Source organism: Coregonus clupeaformis, chromosome 27, assembly GCF_020615455.1.
Source record: "Coregonus clupeaformis isolate EN_2021a chromosome 27, ASM2061545v1, whole genome shotgun sequence".
Lineage (NCBI taxonomy): Eukaryota > Metazoa > Chordata > Actinopteri > Salmoniformes > Salmonidae > Coregonus > Coregonus clupeaformis.
In genome coordinates this window covers 48,863,284-48,890,160 of record NC_059218.1, presented here as the reverse complement: position 1 = coordinate 48,890,160, position 26,877 = coordinate 48,863,284, and positions in this window count along the sequence as shown.

Here is a 26,877-nt window from a genome sequence, read left to right as displayed (position 1 = left end):
TAACATTTTCGACATGTGTTTTTCTGGATTTTGTTGTTGTTATTCTGTCTCTCACTGTTCAAATAAACCTACCATTAAAATTATAGACTGATCATTTCTTTGTCAGTGGGCAAACGTACAAAATCAGCAGGGGATCAAATACTTTTTTTCCTCACTGTATATGCCTCATTACAGCTACAGTGGGGAGAATAAGTATTTGATACACTGCCGATTTTGCAGGTTTTCCTACTTACAAAGCATGTAGAGGTCTGTAATTTGTATCATAGGTACACTTCAACTGTGAGAGACGGAATCTAAAACAAAAATCCAGAAAATCACATTGTATGATTTTTAAGTAAATTATTTGCATTTTATTGCATGACATAAGTATTTGATCACCTACCAACCAGTAAGAATTCCGGCTCTCACAGACCTGTTAGTTTTTCTTTAAGAAGCCCTCCTGTTCTCCACTCATTACCTGTATTAACTGCACCTGTTTGAACTCGTTACCTGTATAAAAGACACCTGTCCACACACTCAATCAAACAGACTCCAACCTCTCCACAATGGCCAAGACCAGAGAGCTGTGTAAGGACATCAGAGATAAAATTGTAGACCTGCACAAGGCTGGGATGGGCTACAGGACAATAGGCAAGCAGCTTGGTGAGAAGGCAACAACTGTTGGCGCAATTATTACAAAATGGAAGAAGTACAAGATGACGGTCAATCACCCTCGGTCTGGGGCTCCATGCAAGATCTCACCTCGTGGGGCATCTATGATCATGAGGAAGGTGAGGGATCAGCCCAGAACTACACGACAGGACCTGGTCAATGACCTGAAGAGACCACAGTCTCAAAGAAAACCATTAGTATCACACTACGCCGTCATCGATTAAAATCCTGCAGCGCACGGAAGGTCCCCCTGCTCAAGCCAGCGCATGTCCAGGCCCGTCTGAAGTTTGCCAATGACCATCTGGATGATCCAGAGGAGGAATGGGAGAAGGTCATGTGGTCTGATGAGACAAAAATAGAGCTTTTTGGTCTAAACTCCACTCGCCGTGTTTGGAGGAAGAAGAAGGATGAGTACAACCCCAAGAACACCATCCCAACCATGAAGCATGGAGGTGGAAACATCATTATTTGGGGATGCTTTTCTGCAAAGGGGACAGGACGACTGCACCGTATTGAGGGGAGGATGGATGGGGCCATGTATCGCGAGAGACAATTCCTTGGACTTCATGGTATAGTTTCTACTCTGACATGACCTGTCAACTGTGGGACCTTATATAGACAGGTGTGTTTCTTTCTAAATCATGTCCAAACAATTTAATTGGCCACAGGTGGACTCCAATCAAGTAGTGACATCTCATGGATGATCAAAGGAAATTGGATGCACCTGAGCTCAATTTTAAGTGTCATAGCACTTATGTAAATTAGATATTCAATTTAATCAATTTTGAATTCAGGCTGTAACACAATCAAATTTGGAATAAGTCAAGGATTTCTGGAGTTCAGGCCTTCCTTTATAGTTCAGGCCTTCCTTCATAGCTCAGTCCTTCCTTCATAGTTCAGGCCTTCCTTTCTATGTCTATGTATCTCCCAGTTAACTTGTACTTGTGGCCAGGTTTCCACAAGATAACAAGCCACAAAGTCAAAATTCACTATATCGAAAAGATTTATGAAAATCTGATTTTATAAACAGAAATGGTAGAAATGGGCGTGGTTTATGACTTTGTGGCTGTGTTAACTAGTGACGACCCTGTGGCCAGAAGTGGTTTTGGTCACATTTTATTTGAACAGATGCTGTACAGATGGTCATACTATCAACAAACTATCTGTTGATAAACAACTGCTTGCTAAGGTTAGGATTAGGGTTAGGATTAAGGTTAAGGGTTAGTAGATAGTCTGTAGAGCATCTACAGATGAACTATCCAAATAAAGTGTTACCGTGCTTTTGAAGCTTCTCCTTGTAGATTTCTGCCAGCTGTTGTCCATTGTGCTGAATCTCCACTTTTGCAGCTATTTTTACATTTTAGTCATTTAGCAGACGCTCTTATCCAGAGCGACTTACAGTTAGTGAGTGCAAACATTTTCATACTGGCCCCCCGTGGGAATCGAACCCACGACCCTGGCGTTGTAAGCGCAATTCTCTACCAACTGAGCTACAGGAGAACTATCCGCTTCTTAGTTTCTGGTCTGGTCACCATAGTGTCCTCACAAAAGCTCTATCAAAAGTCATTTAGTTTCCTCTTTATAAAAGGGTAGCGCTGGTACAGAATAGTATTTCAGTGTAGTTTCTATGGTCTAGCCTTTTAGGCCTAGCTAACGTGTCATTGGCGTGTGGCTGTTAGTCTTCAGAGTTCCGGAGTAGTGAACTACACGTAGTTCAACTAGTAACTCAACTGCATGTTGCAGTAGCTTGGTGTTAGTTGAACTCAATTCAAATCTAGGTAGTGTTTTCAGTTAATTACTTGTTTAGCCATGTAGCGGTGTAGCTAACTACTGGAACTACACGCTACTGTTTTACCATGTAGCGGTGTAGCTAACTACTGGAACTACACACTACTGTTTTACCATGTAGCGGTGTAGCTAACTACTGGAACTACACGCTACTGTTTTACCATGTAGCGGTGTAGCTAACTACTGGAACTACACACTACTGTTTTACCATGTAGCGGTGTAGCTAACTACTGGAACTACACACTACTGTTTTACCATGTAGCGCTGTAGCTAACTACTGGAACTACACACTACTGTTTTACCATGTAGCGGTGTAGCTAACTACTGAAACTACACACTACTGTTTTACCATGTAGCGGTGTAGCTAACTACTGGAACTACACGCTACTGTTTTACCATGTAGCGGTGTAGCTAACTACTGGAACTACACGCTACTGTTTTACCATGTAGCGGTGTAGCTAACTACTGGAACTACACACTACTGTTTTACCATGTAGCGGTGTAGCTAACTACTGGAACTACACACTACTGTTTTACCATGTAGCGGTGTAGCTAACTACTGGAACTACACACTACTGTTTTACCATGTAGCGGTGTAGCTAACTACTGGAACTACACACTACTGTTTTACCATGTAGTGGTGTAGCTAACTACTGGAACTACACACTACTGTTTTACCATGTAGCGGTGTAGCTAACTACTGGAACTACACGCTACTGTTTTACCATGTAGCGGTGTAGCTAACTACTGGAACTACACACTACTGTTTTACCATGTAGCGGTGTAGCTAACTACTGGAACTACACACTACTGTTTTACCATGTAGCGGTGTAGCTAACTACTGGAACTACACACTACTGTTTTACCATGTAGCGCTGTAGCTAACTACTGGAACTACACACTACTGTTTTACCATGTAGCGGTGTAGCTAACTACTGAAACTACACACTACTGTTTTACCATGTAGCGGTGTAGCTAACTACTGGAACTACACACTACTGTTTTACCATGTAGCGGTGTAGCTAACTACTGGAACTACACACTACTGTTTTACCATGTAGCGGTGTAGCTAACTAGTGGAACTACACACTACTGTTTTACCATGTAGCGGTGTAGCTAACTACTGGAACTACACACTACTGTTTTACCATGTAGCGGCATAGGCAATCATTTAGTTTCTGTTTCGGCATCACACCTGCCTCATTCTCACTTGAAACAAATACGTTTTTTGTGTTTAATAAGCTAAATTACATATGACCCCAAAGTGCATTTTGTCGTCTATGACATTTCAGATTTACATATAATAATTTTTCACAAAGTAGTTTGGATGTTTTCATTTGTAACTAAAAGTAAAACTGTATTTTTGAAGGGTAGCTCAATGCCTTGATCACACCGACAGAGTCATGGTGTAAAAAGGGTATGCAGCATCATCTGGATATGTGTGTAACAAAAGTTCAACATTCACCTTGTGCTACCATTTCTGTCAAGCCGTCTACAAATACAGTCTGACGCACACGTTCAATAAATCCAACGTATGAACCACACAGAACGCACTGCAACTGCCTCTGCAAGTCAAACCCAGCATTCCATTAGCAGTGAATGTACTTCTGGTTCACCAAAAATGCAATGACGCTGTCGGTGTGATCGAGGCGTTAGTGTAGCTTAACTTCTTCTGAGTAGCTTCTCCAACACTGTTAGTCTACCTATAATGATAATACACTAAGGTAGGCTACAGGGAGGGGGGAGAGGAACACTAAGGTAGGCTACAGGGAGGGGGGAGAGGAACACTAAGGTAGGCTACAGGGAGGGGGAGAGGAACACTAAGGTAGGCTACAAGGAGGGGGAGAGGAACACTAAGGTAGGCTACAAGGAGGGGGAGAGGAACACTAAGGTAGGCTACAGGGAGGGGGAGAGTAACACTAAGGTAGGCTACAGGGAGGGGGGAGAGGAACACTAAGGTAGGCTACAAGGAGGGGGGAGAGGAACACTAAGGTAGGCTACAGGGAGGGGGGGGAGAGGAACACTAAGGTAGGCTACAGGGAGGGGGGAGAGGAACACTAAGGTAGGCTACAGGGAGGGGGAGAGGAACACTAAGGTAGGCTACAGGGAGGGGGAGAGGAACACTAAGGTAGGCTACAGGGAGGGGGGAGAGGAACACTAAGGTAGGCTACAGGGAGGGGAGAGGAACACTAAGGTAGGCTACAAGGGAGGGGGGGAGAGGAACACTAAGGTAGGCTACAGGGGGGGGAGAGGAACACTAAGGTAGGCTACAGGGAGGGGGAGAGGAACACTAAGGTAGGCTACAAGGAGGGGGGAGAGGAACACTAAGGTAGGCTACAGGGAGGGGGGAGAGGAACACTAAGGTAGGCTACAGGGAGGGGGGAGAGGAACACTAAGGTAGGCTACAAGGAGGGGGGAGAGGAACACTAAGGTAGGCTACAGGGAGGGGGGAGAGGAACACTAAGGTAGGCTACAAGGAGGGGGGGAGAGGAACACTAAGGTAGGCTACAGGGAGGGGGAGAGGAACACTAAGGTAGGCTACAAGGAGGGGGGAGAGGAACACTAAGGTAGGCTACAGGGAGGGGGAGAGGAACACTAAGGTAGGCTACAGGGAGGGGGAGAGGAACACTAAGGTAGGCTACAAGGAGGGGGGAGAGGAACACTAAGGTAGGCTACAGGGAGGGGGAGAGGGAACACTAAGGTAGGCTACAGGGAGGGGGGAGAGGAACACTAAGGTAGGCTACAGGGGAGGGGGGAGAGGAACACTAAGGTAGGCTACAGGGAGGGGGAGAGGAACACTAAGGTAGGCTACAGGGAGGGGGAGAGGAACACTAAGGTAGTCTACAGGGAGGGGGAGAGAGGAAACACTAAGGTAGGCTACAGGGAGGGGGAGAGGAACACTAAGGTAGGCTACAGGGAGGGGGGAGAGGAACACTAAGGTAGGCTACAGGGAGGGGGGAGAGGAACACTAAGGTAGGCTACAGGGAGGGGGGAGAGGAACACTAAGGTAGGCTACAGGGAGGGGGAGAGGAACACTAAGGTAGGCTACAGGGAGGGGGGAGAGGAACACTAAGGTAGGCTACAGGGAGGGGGAGAGGAACACTAAGGTAGGCTACAGGGAGGGGGAGGGAACACTAAGGTAGGCTACAGGGAGGGGGAGAGGAACACTAAGGTAGGCTACAGGGAGGGGGGAGAGGAACACTAAGGTAGGCTAGAGCACTGAGGTAGGGGGAGGGGGAGAGGAACACTAAGGTAGGCTACAGGGAGGGGGAGAGGAACACTAAGGTAGGCTACAGGGAGGGGGAGAGGAACACTAAGGTAGGCTACAGGGAGGGGGAGAGGAACACTAAGGTAGGCTACAGGGAGGGGGGAGAGGAACACTAAGGTAGTCTACAGGGAGGGGGGAGAGGAACACTAAGGTAGGCTACAGGGAGGGGGAGAGGAACACTAAGGTAGGCTACAGGGAGGGGGGAGAGGAACACTAAGGTAGGCTACAGGGAGGGGGAGAGGAACACTAAGGTAGGCTACAGGGAGGGGGGAGAGGAACACTAAGGTAGGCTACAGGGAGGGGGAGAGGAACACTAAGGTAGGCTACAGGGAGGGGGGAGAGGAACACTAAGGTAGGCTACAGGGAGGGGGGAGAGGAACACTAAGGTAGGCTACAGGGAGGGGGAGAGGAACACTAAGGTAGGCTACAGGGAGGGGGAGAGGAACACTAAGGTAGGCTACAGGGAGGGGGGAGAGGAACACTAAGGTAGGCTACAGGGAGGGGGAGAGAAACACTAAGGTAGGCTACAGGGAGGGGGGAGAGAAACACTAAGGTAGGCTACAGGGAGGGGGGAGAGGAACACTAAGGTAGGCTACAGGGAGGGGGGAGAGGAACACTAAGGTAGGCTACAGGGAGGGGGAGAGGAACACTAAGGTAGGCTACAGGGAGGGGGAGAGGAACACTAAGGTAGGCTACAGGGAGGGGGGAGAGGAACACTAAGGTAGGTTACAGGGAGGGGGGAGCGGAACACTAAGGTAGGCTACAGGGAGGGGGGAGAGGAACACTAAGGTAGTCTACAGGGAGGGGGAGAGGAACACTAAGGTAGGCTACAAGGAGGGGGAGAGGAACACTAAGGTAGTCTACAGGGAGGGGGAGAGGAACACTAAGGTAGGCTACAGGGAGGGGGGAGAGGAACACTAAGGTAGGCTACAGGGAGGGGGGAGAGGAACACTAAGGTAGGCTACAGGGAGGGGGGAGAGGAACACTAAGGTAGGCTACAGGGAGGGGGGGGGGGAGAGGAACACTAAGGTAGGCTACAGGAGGGGGGGCGGAACACTAAGGTAGGCTACAGGGAGGGGGGAGAGGAACACTAAGGTAGGCTACAAGGAGGGGGGAGAGGAACGCTAAGGTAGGCTACAGGGAGGGGGAGAGGAACACTAAGGTAGGCTACAGGGAGGGGGAGAGGAACACTAAGGTAGTCTACAGGGAGGGGGGAGCGGAACACTAAGGTAGGCTACAGGGAGGGGGAGAGGAACACTAAGGTAGGCTACAGGGAGGGGGAGAGGAACACTAAGGTAGGCTACAGGGAGGGGGGAGAGGAACACTAAGGTAGGCTACAGGGAGGGGGAGAGGAACACTATGGTAGGCTACAGGGAGGGGGGGGAGAGGTACACTAAGGTAGGCTACAGGGAGGGGGGAGAGGAACACTATGGTAGGCTACAGGGAGGGGGAGAGGAACACTATGGTAGGCTACAGGGAGGGGGGAGAGGAACACTAAGGTAGGCTACAGGGAGGGGGGAGAGGCACACTATGGTAGGCTACAGGGAGGGGGGAGAGGTACACTAAGGTAGGCTACAGGGAGGGGGGAGAGTAACACTAAGCACAGCAGCTACATAGACATCAGAGTGGACAGCAGCTACATAGACATCAGAGTGGACAGCAGCTACATAGACATCAGAGTGGACAGCAGCTACATAGACATCAGAGTGGACAGCAGCTACATAGACATCATCAGAATGGACAGCAGCTACATAGACATCAGAGTGGACAGCAGCTACATAGACATCCGAGTGGACAGCAGCTACATAGACATCAGAGTGGACAGCAGCTACATAGACATCAGAGTGGACAGCAGCTACATAGACATCAGAGTGGACAGCAGCTACATAGACATCAGAGTGGACAGCAGCTACATAGACATCAGAGTGGACAGCAGCTACATAGACATCAGAGTGGACAGCAGCTACATAGACATCAGAGTGGACAGCAGCTACATAGACATCAGAGTGGACAGCAGCTACATAGACATCAGAGTGGACAGCAGCTACATAGACATCAGAGTGGACAGCAGCTACATAGACATCATCAGAGTGGACAGCAGCTACATAGACATCAGAGTGGACAGCAGCTACATAGACATCAGAGTGGACAGCAGCTACATAGACATCAGAGTGGACAGCAGCTACATAGACATCAGAGTGGACAGCAGCTACATAGACATCAGAGTGGACAGCAGCTACATAGACATCAGAGTGGACAGCAGCTACATAGACATCAGAGTGGACAGTAGCTACATAGACATCAGAGTGGACAGCAGCTACATAGACATCAGAGTGGACAGCAGCTACATAGACATCAGAGTGGACAGCAGCTACATAGACATCAGAGTGGACAACAGCTACATAGACATCAGAGTGGACAGCAGCTACATAGACATCAGAGTGGACAGCAGCTACATAGACATCCGAGTGGACAGCAGCTACATAGACATCATCAGAATGGACAGCAGCTACATAGACATCAGAGTGGACAGCAGCTACATAGACATCAGAGAGGACAGCAGCTACATAGACATCAGAGTGGACAGCAGCTACATAGACATCAGAGTGGACAGTAGCTACATAGACATCAGAGTGGACAGCAGCTACATAGACATCAGAGTGGACAGCAGCTACATAGACATCAGAGTGGACAGCAGCTACATAGACATCAGAGTGGACAGCAGCTACATAGACATCAGAGAGAGCAGCAGCTACATATACATCAGAGTGGACAGCAGCTACATAGACATCAGAGTGGACAGCAGCTACATAGACATCAGAGTGGACAGCAGCTACATAGACATCAGAGTGGACAGCAGCTACATAGACATCAGAGTGGACAGCAGCTACATAGACATCAGAGTGGACAGCAGCTACATAGACATCAGAGTGGACAGCAGCTACATAGACATCAGAGTGGACAGCAGCTACATAGACATCATCAGAATGGACAGCAGCTACATAGACATCAGAGTGGACAGCAGCTACATAGACATCAGAGTGGACAGCAGCTACATAGACATCAGAGTGGACAGCAGCTACATAGACATCAGAGAGAGCAGCAGCTACATATACATCAGAGTGGACAGCAGCTACATAGACATCAGAGTGGACAGCAGCTACATAGACATCAGAGTGGACAGCAGCTACATAGACATCAGAGTGGACAGCAGCTACATAGACATCAGAGTGGACAGCAGCTACATAGACATCAGAGTGGACAGCAGCTACATAGACATCAGAGTGGACAGCAGCTACATAGACATCAGAGTGGACAGCAGCTACATAGACATCAGAGTGGACAGCAGCTACATAGACATCAGAGTGGACAGCAGCTACATAGACATCAGAGTGGACAGCAGCTACATAGACATCAGAGTGGACAGCAGCTACATAGACATCATCAGAGTGGACAGCAGCTACATAGACATCAGAGTGGACAGCAGCTACATAGACATCAGAGTGGACAGCAGCTACATAGACATCAGAGTGGACAGCAGCTACATAGACATCAGAGTGGACAGCAGCTACATAGACATCAGAGTGGACAGCAGCTACATAGACATCAGAGTGGACAGCAGCTACATAGACATCAGAGTGGACAGCAGCTACATAGACATCAGAGTGGACAGCAGCTACATAGACATCAGAGTGGACAGCAGCTACATAGACATCAGAGTGGACAGCAGCTACATAGACATCAGAGTGGACAGCAGCTACATAGACATCATCAGAGTGGACAGCAGCTACATAGACATCAGAGTGGACAGCAGCTACATAGACATCAGAGTGGACAGCAGCTACATAGACATCATCAGAGTGGACAGCAGCTACATAGACATCAGAGTGGACAGCAGCTACATAGACATCATCAGAGTGGACAGCAGCTACATAGACATCAGAGTGGACAGCAGCTACATAGACATCATCAGAGTGGACAGCAGCTACATAGACATCATCAGAGTGGACAGCAGCTACATATACATCAGAGTGGACAGCAGCTACATAGACATCATCAGAGTGGACAGCAGCTACATATACATCAGAGTGGACAGCAGCTACATATACATCAGAGTGGACAGCAGCTACATATACATCACAGAGTGGACAGCAGCTACATAGACATCAGAGTGGACAGCAGCTACATAGACATCAGAGTGGACAGCAGCTACATAGACATCATCGAGTGGACAGCAGCTACATAGACATCAGAGTGGACAGCAGCTACATAGACATCAGAGTGGACAGCAGCTACATAGACATCATCAGAGTGGACAGCAGCTACATAGACATCAGAGTGGACAGCAGCTACATAGACATCAGAGTGGACAGCAGCTACATAGACATCAGAGTGGACAGCAGCTACATAGACATCAGAGTTGAAAGCAGCTACATAGACATCAGAGTGGACAGCAGCTACATAGACATCATCAGAGTGGACAGCAGCTACATAGACATCAGAGTGGACAGCAGCTACATAGACATCAGAGTGGACAGCAGCTACATAGACATCATCAGAGTGGACAGCAGCTACATAGAAATCAGAGTGGACAGCAGCTACATAGACATCAGAGTGGACAGCAGCTACATAGACATCAGAGTGGACAGCAGCTACATAGACATCAGAGTGGACAGCAGCTACATAGACATCAGAGTGGACAGCAGCTACATAGACATCATCAGAGTGGACAGCAGCTACATAGACATCAGAGTGGACAGCAGCTACATAGACATCAGAGTGGACAGCAGCTACATAGACATCAGAGTGGACAGAAGCTACATAGACATCAGAGTGGACAGCAGCTACATAGACATCATCAGAATGGACAGCAGCTACATAGACATCGGAGTGGACAGCAGCTACATAGACATCAGAGTGGACAGCAGCTACATAGACATGAGAGTGAACAGCAGCTACATAGACATCAGAGTGGACAGCAGCTACATAGACATCGGAGTGGACAGCAGCTACATAGACATCGGAGTGGACAGCAGCTACATAGACATCAGAGTGGACAGCAGCTACATAGACATCGGAGTGGACAGCAGCTACATAGACATCGGAGTGGACAGCAGCTACATATGCATCAGAGTGGACAGCAGCTACATAGACATCAGAGTGGACAGCAGCTACATAGACATCAGAGTGGACAGCAGCTACATAGACATCAGAGTGGACAGCAGCTACATAGACATCAGAGTGGACAGCAGCTACATAGACATCAGAGTGGACAGCAGCTACATAGACATCAGAGTGGACAGCAGCTACATAGACATCAGAGAGAGCAGCAGCTACATAGACATCATCAGAGTGGACAGCAGCTAAATAAAATAGGGAACCACTGGCACATCGAGTGTTGGGATTAATAGACCTTTGTCCTTTATGAAATCTGAGGTGAAAGTCTCTGTAGCCTTATCCCATATACTCAGCCCTCACTGTCCAAACACAGCATTGACTCACACTAACCATATACCCAACATTCACTGTCCTAACACAGCATTGACTCACACTAACCATATACCCAACATTCACTGTCCTAACACAGCATTGACTCACACTAACCATATACCCAACATTCACTGCCCTAACACAGCATTTACTCACACTAACTATATACCCAACATTCACTGTCCAAACACAGCATTGACTCACACTAACCATATACCCAACATTCACTGTCCAAACACAGCATTGACTCACACTAACCATATACCCAGCCCTCACTGTCCTAACACAGCATTGACTCACACTAACCATATACCCAGCCCTCACTGTCCTAACACAGCATTGACTCACACTAACCATATACTCAGCCCTCACTGTCCAAACACAGCATTGACTCACACTAACCATATACCCAGCCCTCACTGTCCTAACACAGTATTGACTCACACTAACTATATACCCAACATTCACTGTCCTAACACAGCATTGACTCACACTAACCATATACCCAACATTCACTGTCCAAACACAGCATTGACTCACACTAACCATATACCCAACATTCACTGCCCTAACACAGCATTGACTCACACTAACCATATACCCAACATTCACTGTCCAAACACAGCATTGACTCACACTAACTATATACTCAGCCCTCACTGTCCAAACACAGCATTGACTCACACTAACCATATACCCAGCCCTCACTGTCCTAACACAGCATTGACTCACACTAACCATATACTCAGCCCTCACTGTCCAAACACAGCATTGACTCACACTAACCATATACCCAGCCCTCACTGTCCTAACACAGTATTGACTCACACTAACTATATACCCAACATTCACTGTCCTAACACAGCATTGACTCACACTAACCATATACCCAGCCCTCACTGTCCTAACACAGCATTGACTCACACTAACTATATACCCAACATTCACTGTCCAAACACAGCATTGACTCACACTAACTATATACCCAACATTCACTGTCCAAACACAGCACTGACTCACACTAACTATATACCCAACATTCACTGTCCAAACACATCATTGACTCACACTAACCATATACCCAACATTCACTGCCCTAACACAGCATTGACTCACACTAACCATATACCCAGCCCTCACTGTCCTAACACAGCATTGACTCACACTAACTATATACCCAACATTCACTGTCCTAGCACAGCATTGACTCACACTAACTATATACCCAACCCTCACTGTCCAAACACATCATTGACTCACACTAACCATATACCCAACATTCACTGTCCAAACACAGCATTGTCTCACACTAACCACTCTTGCTACCTACTGTGTGCTAGCTTGCTAATAAAACTCCCCAGCAACAGGACTGTCACCCTTCCTCCTGCCGCCGCTGAGACATCATTTCACCTGCCTAAAACATCAATCAGTCCAATAATTCACCAGCTTTACATTAGTGATTATTAGAGCTCTGTGACGTTTCCGCTAGTCCCACTACACAGCTTGTAATTAGGGACAGACAAAGCCAGTCCTGCCCGCCGCTGGTTCAAAAAGCTGTTACAAACCCACTGACACAGACCCACACATTATTATTATTATTATTATTATTATTATTTTGTATATTTTTTGGGGGTTATTATGCAGATATATTGTAGCTTCCATCACTGCATCATTTCCAATCCCCCATATACAGTGAGGGAAAAAAGTATTTGATCCCCTGCTGATTTTGTACGTTTGCCCACTGACAAAGAAATGATCAGTCTATAATTTTAATGGTAGGTTTATTTGAACAGTGAGAGACAGAATAACAACAAAAAAATCCAGAAAAACGCATGTCAAAAATGTTATTTTAGCTGACACTCTTATCCAGAGCGACTTACAGGAGCAATTAGGGTTCAGTGCCTTGCTCAAGGGAACATCGACAGAATTTTCAACTAGTCAGCTCGGGGATTAGAACCAGCAACCTTTCGGTTACTGGCACAACGCTCTTAACCACTAAGCTACCTGCAACCAATGCAAATTGATTTGCATTTTAGTGAGGGAAATAAGTATTTGACCCCTCTGCAAAACATGACTTAGTACTTGGTGGCAAAACCCTTGTTGGCAATCACAGAGGTCAGACGTTTCTTGTAGATGGCCACCAGGTTTGCACACATCTCAGGAGGAATTTTGTCCCACTCCTCTTTGCAGATCTTCTCCAAGTCATTAAGGTTTCGAGGCTGATGTTTGGCAACTCGAACCTTCAGCTCCCTCCACAGATGTTCTATGGGATTAAGGTCTGGAGACTGGCTAGGCCACTCCAGGACCTTAATGTGCTTCTTCTTGAGCCACTCCTTTGTTGCCTTGGCCATGTGTTTTGGGTAATTGTCATGCTGGAATACCCATCCACGACCCATTTTCAATGCCCTGGCTGAGGGAAGGAGGTTCTCACCCAAGATTTGACGGCACATGGCCCCGTCCATCGTCCCTTTGATACGGTGAAGTTGTCCTGTCCCCTTAGCAGAAAAACACCCCCAAAGCATAATGTTTCCACCTCCATGTTTGACGGTGGGGATGGTGTTCTTGGGGTCATAGGCAGCATTCCTCCTCCTCCAAACACGGTGAGTTGAGTTGATGCCAAAGAGCTCGATTTTGGTCTCATCTGACCACAACACTTTCACCTAGTTCTCCTCTGAATCATTCTGATGTTCATTGGCAAACTTCAGACGGGCATGTATATGTGCTTTCTTGAGCAGGGGGACCTTGCGGGCGCTGCAGGATTTCAGTCCTTCACGGCGTAGTGTGTTACCAATTGTTTTCTTGGTGACTATGGTCCCAGCTGCCTTGAGATCATTGACAAGATCCTCCCGTGTATTTCTGGGCTGATTCCTCACCGTTCTCATGATCATTGCAACTCCACGAGGTGAGATCTTGCATGGAGCCCCAGACCGAGGGTGATTGACCGTCATCTTGAACTTCTTCCATTTTCTAATAATTGCGCCAACAGTTGTTGCCTTCTCACCAAGCTGTTTGCCTATTGTCCTGTAGCCCATCCCAGCCTTGTGCAGGTCTACAATTTTATCCCTGATGTCCTTACACAGCTCTCTGGTATTGGCCATTGTGGAGAGGTTGGAGTCTGTTTGATTGAGTGTGTGGACAGGTGTCTTTTATACAGGTAACGAGTTCAAACAGGTGCAGTTAATACAGGTAATGAGTGGAGAACAGGAGGGCTTCTTAAAGAAAAACTAACATGTCTGTGAGAGCCGGAATTCTTACTTGTTGGTAGGTGCTCAAATACTTATGTCATGCAATAAAATGCAAATTAATTACTTAAAAATCATACAATGTGATTTTCTGGATTTTTGTTTTAGATTCCTCTCACAGTTGAAGTGTACCTATGATAAAAAATTACCTCTACATGCTTTGTAAGTAGGAAAACCTGCAAAATCGGCAGTGTTTCAAATACTTGTTCTCCCCACTGTATATATATATATATATAACTCGTGGAGTTGCAATCATCATGAGAACGGTGAGGAATCAGCCTAGAAATACACGGAAAACCACTACTAAAGGACACCAATAAGAAGAAGAGACTTGCTTTGGCCAAGTAACACAAGCAATGGACATCGGACCGGTGGAAATCTGTCCTTTGGTCTGATGAGTCCAAATGTGAGATTTTTGGTTCCAACCGCCGTGTCTTTGTGAGACGCAGAGTAGGTGAACGGATGATCTCTGCATGTGTGGTTCCCACCGTGAAGCATGGAGGAGGAGGTGTGATGGTGTGGGGGTGCTGTGAAGCATGGAGGAGGAGGTGTGATGGTGTGGGGGTGCTTTGCTGGTGACACTTTCCCCCAACCCAACTAGCCCTCCCCTAATTGGACAACTACACTTAGGCTTCTACTTCCAGTTTATACATTTTACAGACAATATATTTTACATTAGTTATCTTTTGTTTGTTTTTAGTCCCATCCTTCAGCTACCCTCAACCCCTCCCATCTATCTCTGAACACCATCCAGTTTTGATTTCTATTTGCCATATATTTTTCAACTGTGCTGTGATGTTTCACAACATTCTGAACCTTTCTATTCTCATAGTTTCTACAGAATGTAAATTAAAGATAAACATTTTTGCTAAGAGTATTATTATATTATTGATCGATTGACTACGACTTTTCAAATCACCCAGAAGTGCTATTTGCAGAGTTAGCTCCAGGTAAATGTTACAATTCTTCAGCCATTCCTGAACCTGCGACCAAAAACAAGCTACATATGGACATAACCAAAACAAATGATCTAATGATTCTGTCTCTTCACAGCAAAATCTGTAACAGTGTGTGAAAACCTTGTGAAGATTTACAGAAAATGTTTGACCTGTGTCATTGCCAACAAAGGGTATATAACAAAGTATTGAGAAACTTTTGTTATTGACCAAATACTTATTTTCCACCATAATTTGCAAATAAATTCATAAAAAATCCTACAATGTGATTTTCTGGATTTTTTTTTCTCATTTTGTCTGTCATAGTTGACGTGTACCTATGATGAAAATTACAGGCCTCTCTCATCTTTTTAAGTGGGAGAACTTGCACAATTGGTGGCTGACTAAATACTTTTTTCCCCCACTGTATATACTATACCAGACATCAAATCAATAAACAATTAAATTATGGAAATAAAGCTCAACTGACATTCCATTGGTTCACAACAGGCAGCATAGAGCTGTACATGGCCTGTACATGGCCAGCATTCTGGGATTATTCCACTACAGTTATTCATAGCAGAGTTTAGGCCTCTATACCCTAAAAATAACATTTTCCCTTGAACATGGCAAAATAAAATACAACTGCCCATATCTAATTTATTTGAAGGCCAATATTGTGTGGGTTTTAATTCTATGACACCAATATCTCTCTTAAATGTTCAGTCTGGGGAGCACACGAGGTTAAAGTGACATCAGTCTGGGGAGCACACGAGGTTAAAGTGACATCAGTCTGGGGAGCACACGAGGTTAAAGTGACATCAGTCTGGGGAGCACACGAGGTTAAAGTGACATCAGTCTGGGGAGCACACGAGGTTAAAGTGACATCAGTCTGGGGAGCACACGAGGTTAAAGTGACATCAGTCTGGGGAGCACACAAGGTTAAAGTGACATCAGTCTGGGGAGCACACGAGGTTAAAGTGACATCAGTCTGGGGAGCACACGAGGTTAAAGTGACATCAGTCTGGGGAGCACACGAGGTTAAAGTGACATCAGTCTGGGGAGCACACGAGGTTAAAGTGACATCAGTCTGGGGAGCACACGAGGTTAAAGTGACATCAGTCTGGGGAGCACACGAGGTTAAAGTGACATCAGTCTGGGGAGCACACGAGGTTAAAGTGACATCAGTCTGGGGAGCACACGAGGTTAAAGTGACATCAGTCTGGGGAGCACACGAGGTTAAAGTGACATCAGTCTGGGGAGCACACGAGGTTAAAGTGACATCAGTCTGGGGAGCACACGAGGTTATAGTGACATCAGTGTGGAAAGCACAGTAGGTTATAGTGACAGCAATCCAAGTCAAGCTGCAGTAGAAGCTACTAGCCTATCAGGGTAATAGAAACTAGCAGCCTATCAGTGCAGTAGAAGCTACTAGCCTATCAGGGCGGTAGAATCTACTAGCCTAACAGTGCAGTAGAAGATACCGTCCTATCGGAGCAGTAGAAGGTAGCAGCCTATCAGAGCAGTAGTAGATAGTAGGCTATCAGTGCAGTAGAAGCTATTAGCCTATCAGTGCAGTAGAAGCTATTAGCCTATCAGTGCAGTAGAAGCTATTAGCCTATCAGGGCAGTAGAAGCTAGCAGCCTATCAGGGCAGTAGAAGCTAGCAGCCTATCAGGGCGGAAGAAACTACTAGCCTATCGTGGCAGTAGAAGCTACTAGCCTATCAGGGCAGTAGAAGCTAGCAGCCTATCAGGGCAGTAGAAGCTAGCAGCCTATCAGGGCAGTAGAAGCTAGCAGCCTATCAGGGCAGTAGAAGCTAGCAGCCTATCAGGGCAGTAGAAGCTAGCAGCCTATCAGGTCAGTAGAAGCTAGCAGCCTATCAGGGCAGTAGAAGCTAGCAGCCTATCAGGGCAGTAGAAGCTAGCAGCCTATCAGGGCAGTAGAAGCTAGCAGCCTATCAGGTCAGTAGAAGCTAGCAGCCTATCAGGGCAGTAGAAGCTAGCAGCCTATCAGGGCAGTAGAAGCTAGCAGCCTATCAGGGCAGTAGAAGCTAGCAGCCTATCAGGGCAGTAGAAGCTAGCAGCCTATCAGGTCAGTAGAAGCTAGCAGCCTATCAGGGCAGTAGAAGCTAGCAGCCTATCAGGTCAGTAGAAGCTAGCAGCCTATCAGGGCAGTAGAAGCTAGCAGCCTATCAGGGCAGTAGAAGCTAGCAGCCTATCAGGGCAGTAGAAGCTAGCAGCCTATCAGGGCAGTAGAAGCTAGCAGCCTATCAGGGCAGTAGTAAAAAGCAGCCTATCAGCAAAAGTGAAGCTAGCAGCCTATTGGAGAAGTAGAAGCTAGCAGCCTATTGGAGAAGTAGAAGCTAGCAGCCTATTGGAGAAGTAGAAGCTAGCAGCCTATTGGAGAAGTAGAAGCTAGCAGCCTATTGGAGAAGTAGAAGCTAGCAGCCTATTGGAGAAGTAGAAGCTAGCAGACTTTCAGGGAGGAATAAGTTACTAGAATATCAGTGCAGTAGAAGCTAGCAGCCTATCAGGCAGTAGAAGCTACTAGATTATCAGTGCAGTAGAAGCCACTAGCCTATCAGGGCAGTGAAAGCTAGCAGCCTATCAGGAGAGTAGAAGCTACTGGCCTATCAGGGCAGTATAAACTACAAGCCTATAAGAGCAGTAGAAGCTAGCAGCCTATCAGGGCAGCAGAAGCTAGCAGTCTATCTACAATGGCACCGGAGGGATGGCTGCCGTTTTATGGGCTCTTAACCAACCGTGCTATTTTTATTTTTGTTTCGCATTGTTTGTAATTTATATTGTACATAATGTTGCTGTTACCATCTCTTATGACCGAAAGAGCTTCTGGACATCAGAACAGTGATTTCTCACCTTGAACTGGACGAATAATTTTTCTTTAATGAGTCGGACGAGAGGGATTTGCTCCAGACACCCGACAGGGCCCTCATCCCCGTCATTCGCAGTAGAAAGAGACGTAGATATTGCGGAAGGAGATCGGGGTGCTTGGTAAGGAGCCAGCGACGAGTGGCTAATCTGCTTTTGCCATCGATACTATTGGCCAACGTACAATCGCTTGATAATAAAGTGGACGAACTACAAGCACGTATATCCTACCAACGGGACATTAAAAACTGTAATATCTTATGTTTCACCAAGTCGTGGCTGAACGACGACATGAATAACATACAGCTGGCGGGTTATACACTGTTTTGAAAGGATAGAACAGCAGCCGCTGGTAAGACAAGGGGTGGCGGTCTATGTATATTTGTAAACAACAGCTGGTGCAAGATATCTAAGGAAGTCTCAAGGTTTTGCTCGCATGATAAGCTGTAGACCACACCATCTACCAAGAGAGTTTATCTATATTTTTTGTAGCTGTCTTTTTACCACCACAAACCGATGCTGGCACTAAGACCACACTCAATGAGCTGTATAATGCCATAAGTAAACAAGAAAATGATCATCCAGAGGCAGCGCTCCTAGTGGCCGGGGACTTTAATGCAGGGAAACTTAAATCCGTTCTACCTCATTTCTACCAGCATGTTAAATCTGCAACCAGAGGGAAAAAAACTCTAGACCACCTTTACTCCATACACAGAGACGCGTACAAAGCTCTCCCTCGCCCTCCATTTGGCAAATCTGACCATAATTCTATTTTCCTAATTCCTGTTTACAAGCAAAAACTGAAGCAGGAAGCACCATTGAATCGGTCAATAAAAAAGTGGTCAGATGAAGCAGATGCTAAGCTACAGGACTGTTTTGCTAGCACAGACTGGAATATGTTCCGGGATTCATCCGATAGCATTGAGGAGTACACCACATCAGTCACTGGCTTCATCAATAAGTGCATCGATGACGTCGTCCCAACAGTTACTGTACGTACATACCCCAACCAGAAGCCATGGATTACAGGCAACATCCGCACTGAGCTAAAGGGTAGAGCTGCCGCTTTCAAGGAGAGGGACTCTAACACAGGCGCTTATAAGAAATCCCGCTATGCCCTCCGACGAACCATCAAACAGGCAAAGAGTCAATACAGGACTAAGATCGAATTGTACTACACCGGCTCCGATGCTCATCGGATGTGGCAGGGCATGCAAACTATTACAGACTACAAAGGGAAGCACAGACACGAGCTGCCCAGTGACACAAGCTAAATTACTTCTATGCTCGCTTCGAGGCAAAGTAACACTGAAGCATGCATGAGAGCACCAGCTGTTCTGGACGACTGTGTGATCACGCTCTCTGTAGCTGATGTGAATAAGACCTTTAAACAGGTCAACATTCACAAGGCCGCAGGGCCAGACGGATTACCAGGACGTGTACTCCAAGCATGCGCTGACCAACTGGCAAGTGTCTTCACTGACATTTTCAAACTCTCCCTGTCTGAGTCTGTAATACCAACATGGTTCAAGCAGACCACCATAGTCCCTGTGCCCAAGAACACTAAGGTAACCTGCCTAAATGACTACCGACCCGTAGCACTGACGTCTGTAGCCATGAAGTGCTTTGAAAGGCTGGTCATGGCTCACATCAACACCATTATCCCAGAAACCCTAGACCCACTCAATTTGCATACCTCCCCAACAGATCCACAGATGATGCAATCTCTGTTGCGCTCCACACTGCCCTTTCATACCTGGACAAAAGGAACACCTATGTGAGAATGCTATTCATTGACTACAGCTCAGCGTTCAACACCATAGTGCCCTCAAAGTTCATCACTAAGCTAAGGACCCTGGGACTAAACACCTCCCTCTGCAACTGGATCCTGGACTTCCTGACGGGCCGCCCCCAGGTGGTAAGGGTAGGTAGCAACACATCTGCCACGCTCAACACGGGGGCCCCTCAGGGGTGCGTGCTCAGTCCCCTCCTGTACTCCCTGTTCACCCATGACTGCATCGCCGGGCACGTCTCCAACACCATCATTAAGTTTGCCGACAACACAACAGTGGAAGGCCTGATCACCGACAACGATGAGAGCCTATAATCAAATCAAATTTTATTTGTCACATACACATGTTTAGCAGATGTTATAGCGGGTGTAGTGAAATGCTTGTGCTTCTAGCTCCGACAGTGCAGTAATATCTAACAAGTAATATCTAACAATTTCACAACATATACCTAATACACACAAAACTAGTAAGGAATGGAATTTAAGAAAATATACATATATGGACAAGCAATGACAGAGCGGCATGGACTAAGATACAGTAGAATATTATAGAATAGAATGCAGTATATACATATGAGATGAGTAGTGCAAGATACAGTGAGGGAAAAAAGTATTTGATCCCCTGCTAATTTTGTACGTTTGCCCACTGACAAAGACATGATCAGTCTATAATTTTAATGGTAGGTTTATTTGAACAGTGAGAGACAGAATAACAACAAAAAAATCCAGAAAAACACATGTCAAAAATGTTATAAATTGATTTGCATTTGAATGAGGGAAATAAGTATTTGACCCCTCTGCAAAACACGACTTAGTACTTGGTGGCAAAACCCTTGTTGGCAATCACAGAGGTCAGACGTTTCTTGTAGTTGGCCACCAGGTTTGCACACATCTCAGGAGGAATTTTGTCCCACTCCTCTTTGCAGATCTTCTCCAAGTCATTAAGGTTTCGAGCCTGACGTTTGGCAACTTGAACCTTCAGATCTCTCCCTAGATTTTCTATGGGATTAAGGTCTGGAGACTGGCTAGGCCACTCCAGGACCTTAATGTGCTTCTCTCTTGAGCCACTCCTTTGTTGCCTTGGCCATGTGTTTTGGGTAATGGTCATGCTGGAATACCCATCCACGACCCATTTTCAATGCCCTGGCTGAGGGAAGGAGGTTCTCACCCAAGATTTGACGGTACATAGCCCCGTCCATCGTCCCTTTGATGCGGTGAAGTTGTCCTGTCCCCTTAGCAGAAAAACACCCCCAAAGCATAATGTTTCCACCTCCATGTTTGACGGTGGGGATGGTGTTCTTGGGGTCATAGGCAGCATTCCTCCTCCTCCAAACACGGTGAGTTGAGTTGATGCCAAAGAGCTCGATTTTGGTCTCATCTGACCACAACACTTTCACCCAGTTCTCCTCTGAATCATTCAGATGTTCATTGGCAAACTTCAGACGGGCCTGTATATGTGCTTTCTTGAGCAGGGGGACCTTGCGGGCGCAGCAGGATTTCAGTCCTTCACGGCGTAGTGTGTTACCAATTGTTTTCTTGGTGACTATGGTCCCAGCTGCCTTGAGATCATTGACAAGATCCTTCCGTGTAGTTCTGGGCTGATTCCTCACCGTTCTCATGATCATTGCAACTCCACGAGGTGATATCTTGGATGGAGCCCCAGGCCAAGGGAGATTGACAGTTCTTTTGTGTTTCTTCCATTGGCAAATAATCGCACCAACTGTTGTCACCTTCTCACCAAGCTGCTTGGTCTTGTACTGCAAAGTTTTTTTTCGCCGCCAGGTTGAACATCCCTATAGGGAGGAGGTCAGAGACCTGGCAGTGTGGTGCCAGGATAACAACCTCTCCCTCAACGTGATCAATTCAAAGGAGATGATTGTGGACTACAGGAAAAAAAAGAAGACTGAGCACACCCCCATTCTCATCGACAGGGCTGTAGTGGAACAGGTTGAGAGCTTCAAGTTCCTTGGTGTCCACATCACCAACAAACTATAAACAGTAGGAGGTACTAGCCTAACAGGGCATTAGAAGCTGCTAGCCTATCAGTTTAGTAGAAGCTATTATCCTATGAGTCGAGTAGAATTTAGCAGCCTATCGGAGCAGTCGAAGTTAGTAGCCTATCAGTGCAGTACTAGGTAACAGCCTATCAGGGCAGTAGAAGGTAGTAGAAGCTACCAGCCTATCAGGGCAGTAGAAGCTACCAGCCTATCAGGGCAATAGAAGCTAGCAGCTTATCGGAGCAGTAGAATCTAGCAGGCTATCAGTGCAGTAGAAGGTATTACCTTTTCAGGGCAGTAGAAGCTACTAGCCGTAGAAGATACTAGCTGTAGAAGATACTAGCTTTTCAAGGCAGTAGAAGCTAGCAACCTATCTAGGCAGTTGAAGCTACTAGCCTATTAGAGTAGAACTATCTAGCAGCCAATCAGGGCAGTAGACGCTATCTGCCATATCAGGGCAGTAGAAGCTAGGCAGTAGAAGCTATTAGCCTATCAGGGCAGTAAAAGTGAATAGCCTATCAGGGTAGTAGAAGCTAGCAGCCTATCCTAGAAGTATAAGCTAGCAGCCTATCAGTGAAGTCGAAGGTAGCAGCCTATCAGTGTAGTAGAAGGTATCAGCCTATCAGGGCAGTAGAAGGTATCAGCCTATCAGGGCAGTAGAAGCTACTAGCCTATCAGTGTAGTAGAAGGTATCAGCCTATCAGGGCAATAGAAGCTACTAGCCTATCAGGGCAGTAGAAGCTACTAGCCTATCAGGGCAGTAGAAGGTATCAGCCTATCATGGCAGTAGAAGGTATCAGCCTATCAGGGTAGTAGAAGCTACTAGCCTATCAGGGCAGTAGAAGGTATCAGCCTATCAGGGCAGTAGAAGGTATCAGCCTATCAGGGAAGTAGAAGGTATCAGCCTATCAGGGCAGTAGAAGCTACTAGCCTATCAGGGCAGTAGAAGGTATCAGCCTATCAGGGCAGTAGAAGCTACTAGCCTATCAGGCCAGTATTGAAAATGTTTTTCCATTTTATGAATGGAACTGTGTTGTGTCTCCCTGGCCTCCATGTGCAGACCTGCTAATCGATTTGATATGCTGACTTGCAGTCCTATCTCTTGGACACATACACATACACACACAGAGACAGATGCACACTCACAGATATGTTGTTTGCGACAAACACACGGAAGGTGAGATGAGTCCTCCAAAGCTCCTTGTAGGAGTGAAGACTGTTATCGGTTATCAGCGTGGCACGGCGCTACCCGACTGGAAGGGAAGTAATTTGAAAGCTGTTTGAAACGTGGTAATTTGACGGTGTGACTCATCCTAGACAACCTCTGAGAATACCTGTGATCCTCACAGGGAGGGGATGTGTGTGTGTGTGTGTGTGTGCGTGCGTGCGTGCGTGCGTGCGTGTGTATGTGCGCGTGTGTGTGCGCTTGTGTGTGTGTGTGTGTGTGTTTGAAGAAGAAAGGGAAATATGAAAGGAGAGGTATGAGATATTCAGTATGGTGACATTACCTAAGGCAGAAAAACATGTTTGTAACAAGACTCACCAAGACAGTCACGTTCGTCTGAGACTCCTCGGGGGAGGGACGGCTTTTAAACGCTTCAGTTAACCCCCCACTTCTCCCTCCCCCTCCCCCTCCCCCTCCCCCCCCTCTCCCTCTCTCTCTCTCTCTCTCTCTCTCTCTCTCGCTTCAGTTAACCCCCCACTTCTCCCTCCCACTTCTCCCTCCCCCCCCTCCCCTCCTCTCTCTCTCTCTCTCTCTCTCTCTCTCGCTCTCAGTTAACCCCCCACTTCTCCCTCCCACTTCTCCCTCCCCCTCCCCTCCCTCTCCCGCTCCCTCTCTCTCTCGCTCTCTCTCTCTCTCTCTCTCTATCTCTCTCTCTCTCTCTCTCTCTCTCTCTCTCGCTGGTTCTCTCTCACTCTCTCTCTCTCTCTCTCTTTCTCTCTCTCTGATCGTTCTATCCTCTGTAGATGTTATGGACTGTGAATTAGAGTGCTACAGAACAGATATTCTCTCTCAGAACATCATTATGAAAACAAATCCTTATATTTTATGTTGTTCACCCCCCCACACACACATACACACACACACATTTGTTTTACTATCCTTGTGGGGACCAAACAATTGATTCCCATTCAAAATCCAATTTTCCCTAAACCCTAAACCTAACCGTAACCTTAACCCCAAACCCATACACTTAACCCTAACTCCTAACTCTAACCTTAAACCTAACTCTTACCCCCTAACCCTAACCCTGATTCTAACCCTAACCCTAACCCTGATTCTAACCCTAACCCTAATCCTGATTCTAACCCTAACCCTAACCCTGATTCTAACCCTAACCCTAACCCTGATTCTAACCCTAACCCTAACCCTGATTCTAACCCTAACCCTAACCCTGATTCTAACCCTAACCCCGATTCTAACCTCAACCCTAACCCTGATTCTAACCCTAACCCCTAACCCTGATTCTAACCCTAACCCTAACCCTGATTCTAACCCTAACCCTGATTCTAACCCTAACCCTAACCCTGATTCTAACCCTAACCCTAACCCTGATTCTAACCCTAACCCTAACCCTGATTCTAACCCTAACCCTGATTCTAACCCTAACCCTAACCCTGATTCTAACCCTAACCCTAACCCTGATTCTAACCCTAACCCTAACCCTGATTCTAACCCTAACCCTGATTCTAACCCTAACCCTAACCCTGATTCTAACCCTAACCCTAACCCTGATTCTAACCCTAACCCTTTGTCCAGACCGGTGAAATGTCCTTGTTTTACTATCCTTGTGACAATTTATTCAAAATTCTATTTTCCCGAACCTCTAACCCTAATCTTAACCCCTAACCTTAACCTTAACCCTAAACCTAACCCTAAACCTAACCCCTACCCCATAGCCATAACCCTAATTCTAACACTAACCCTAGTTGTAACCCTAACTGTAAACGTAACCCCTAAGCCGAAAACAGCCAGTGGTGGCAGCATCATGAACCTGGCACCATCCCTACGGTGAAGCATGGTGGTGGCGGCATCATGAACCTGGCACCATCCAGACGGAAGCCACTCTTCAGTAAAAGGCACATGACAGCCCGCTTGGAGTTTGCCAAAAGGCACCTAAAGGACTCTCAGACTATGAGAAACAAGATTCTCTGGTCTGATGAAACCAAGATTGAACTCTTTGGCCTGAATGCCAAGCGTCACGTCTGGAGGAAACCCTAACCATCCCTACGGTGAAGCATGGTGGTGGCAGCATCACGCTGTGGGGATGTTTTTCAGCGGCAAGGAATGGGTGACTAGTCAGGATCGAGGGAAAGATGAACGGCGCAAAGTACAGAGAGATCCTTGATGAAAACCTGCTCCAGAGCGCTCAGGACCTCAGACTGGGGCGAAGGTTCACCTTCCAACAGGACAACCACCCTAAGCACACAGCCAAGACAATGCAGGAGTGGCTTCGGGACAAGTCTCTGAATGTCCTTGAGTGGCTCAGCCAGAGCCCGGACTTGAACCCGATCTAACATCTCTGGAGAGACCTGAAAATAGCTGTGCAGCGACGCTCCCCATCCAACCTGAACGAGCTTGAGAGGATCTGCATAGAAGAATGGGCAAAACTCCCCAAATACAGGTGTGCCAAGCTTGTAGCGTCATACCCAAGAAGACTCGAGGCTGTCATCAAAATTATAAAAACCTGTTTTTGTTTTGTCATTATGGGGTATGGTGTGTAGATTGATGAGGGTGAAAAAACTATTTAATCCATTTTAGAATAAGGCTGTAACGTAACAACATGTGGAAAAAGTCAAGGGGTCTGAATACCTTCCGAATGCACTGTAAAACACTAATATATCTTGACTAGATAAGTATTCAACACACTGAGTCAATACATGTTAGAAAATACCTTTGGCAGTGATTACAGTTGTTAATCTTTCTGGGTAAGTTGCTAAGAGCTTTCCACACTTGGATTGTGCAACATTTAGCGCATTATACTTTTCAAAATTCTTCAAGATCTGTCAAATTGGTTGTTGATCGATGCTAGACAACCATTTTCAGGTCTTGCCATAGATTTTCAAGATTTGGACTTGTGTTTTAGGTTATTGTCCTGCTGAAAGGTGAATTCATCGCCCAGTATCTGGTGGAAACTTTACTGAACCAGATTTTCCTCCAGGATTTTGCCTGTGCTTAGCTCCATTCCGTTTCTTTTTTATCCTGAGAAACTCCCCAGTCCTTAACGATTACAAGCATACCCATAACATGATGCAGCCACCACTATGCTTGAACATATGGAGAGTGGTACTCAGTAATGTGTTGTATTGGATTTGCCCCAAACATAACACTTTGTATTCAGGACAAAAAGTGAATTGCTTTGCCACATTTTTGCAGTATTGTTTTAGTGCCTTGTTGCAAACAGGATGCATGTTTTTAATATTTGTATTCTGTAAAGGCTTCCTTCTTTTCACTCTGTCATTTAGGTTAGTATTGTGGAGTAACTACAATGTTGTTGAGCCATCCTCAGTTTTCTCCTATCACAGCCATTAAAAACTGTTTTAAAGTCACCATTGGCCTCATGGTGAAATCCCTGAGCGGTTTCCTTTCTCTCCAGCAACTAAGTTAGGAAGGACGTCTGTATCTTTGTAGTGACTGGGTGTATTGATACACCATCCATAGTGTAATTAATAATTTCACCTTGCTCAAAAGGTTATTCAATGTCTGCTATTTTTTTGTTTTCTACCCATCTACCAATAGCTGCCCTTCTTTGCGAGGCGTTGGAAAACCTCCCTGGTCTTTGTAGTTGAACCTGTGTTTGAAATTCACTGCTCAGCTGAGGG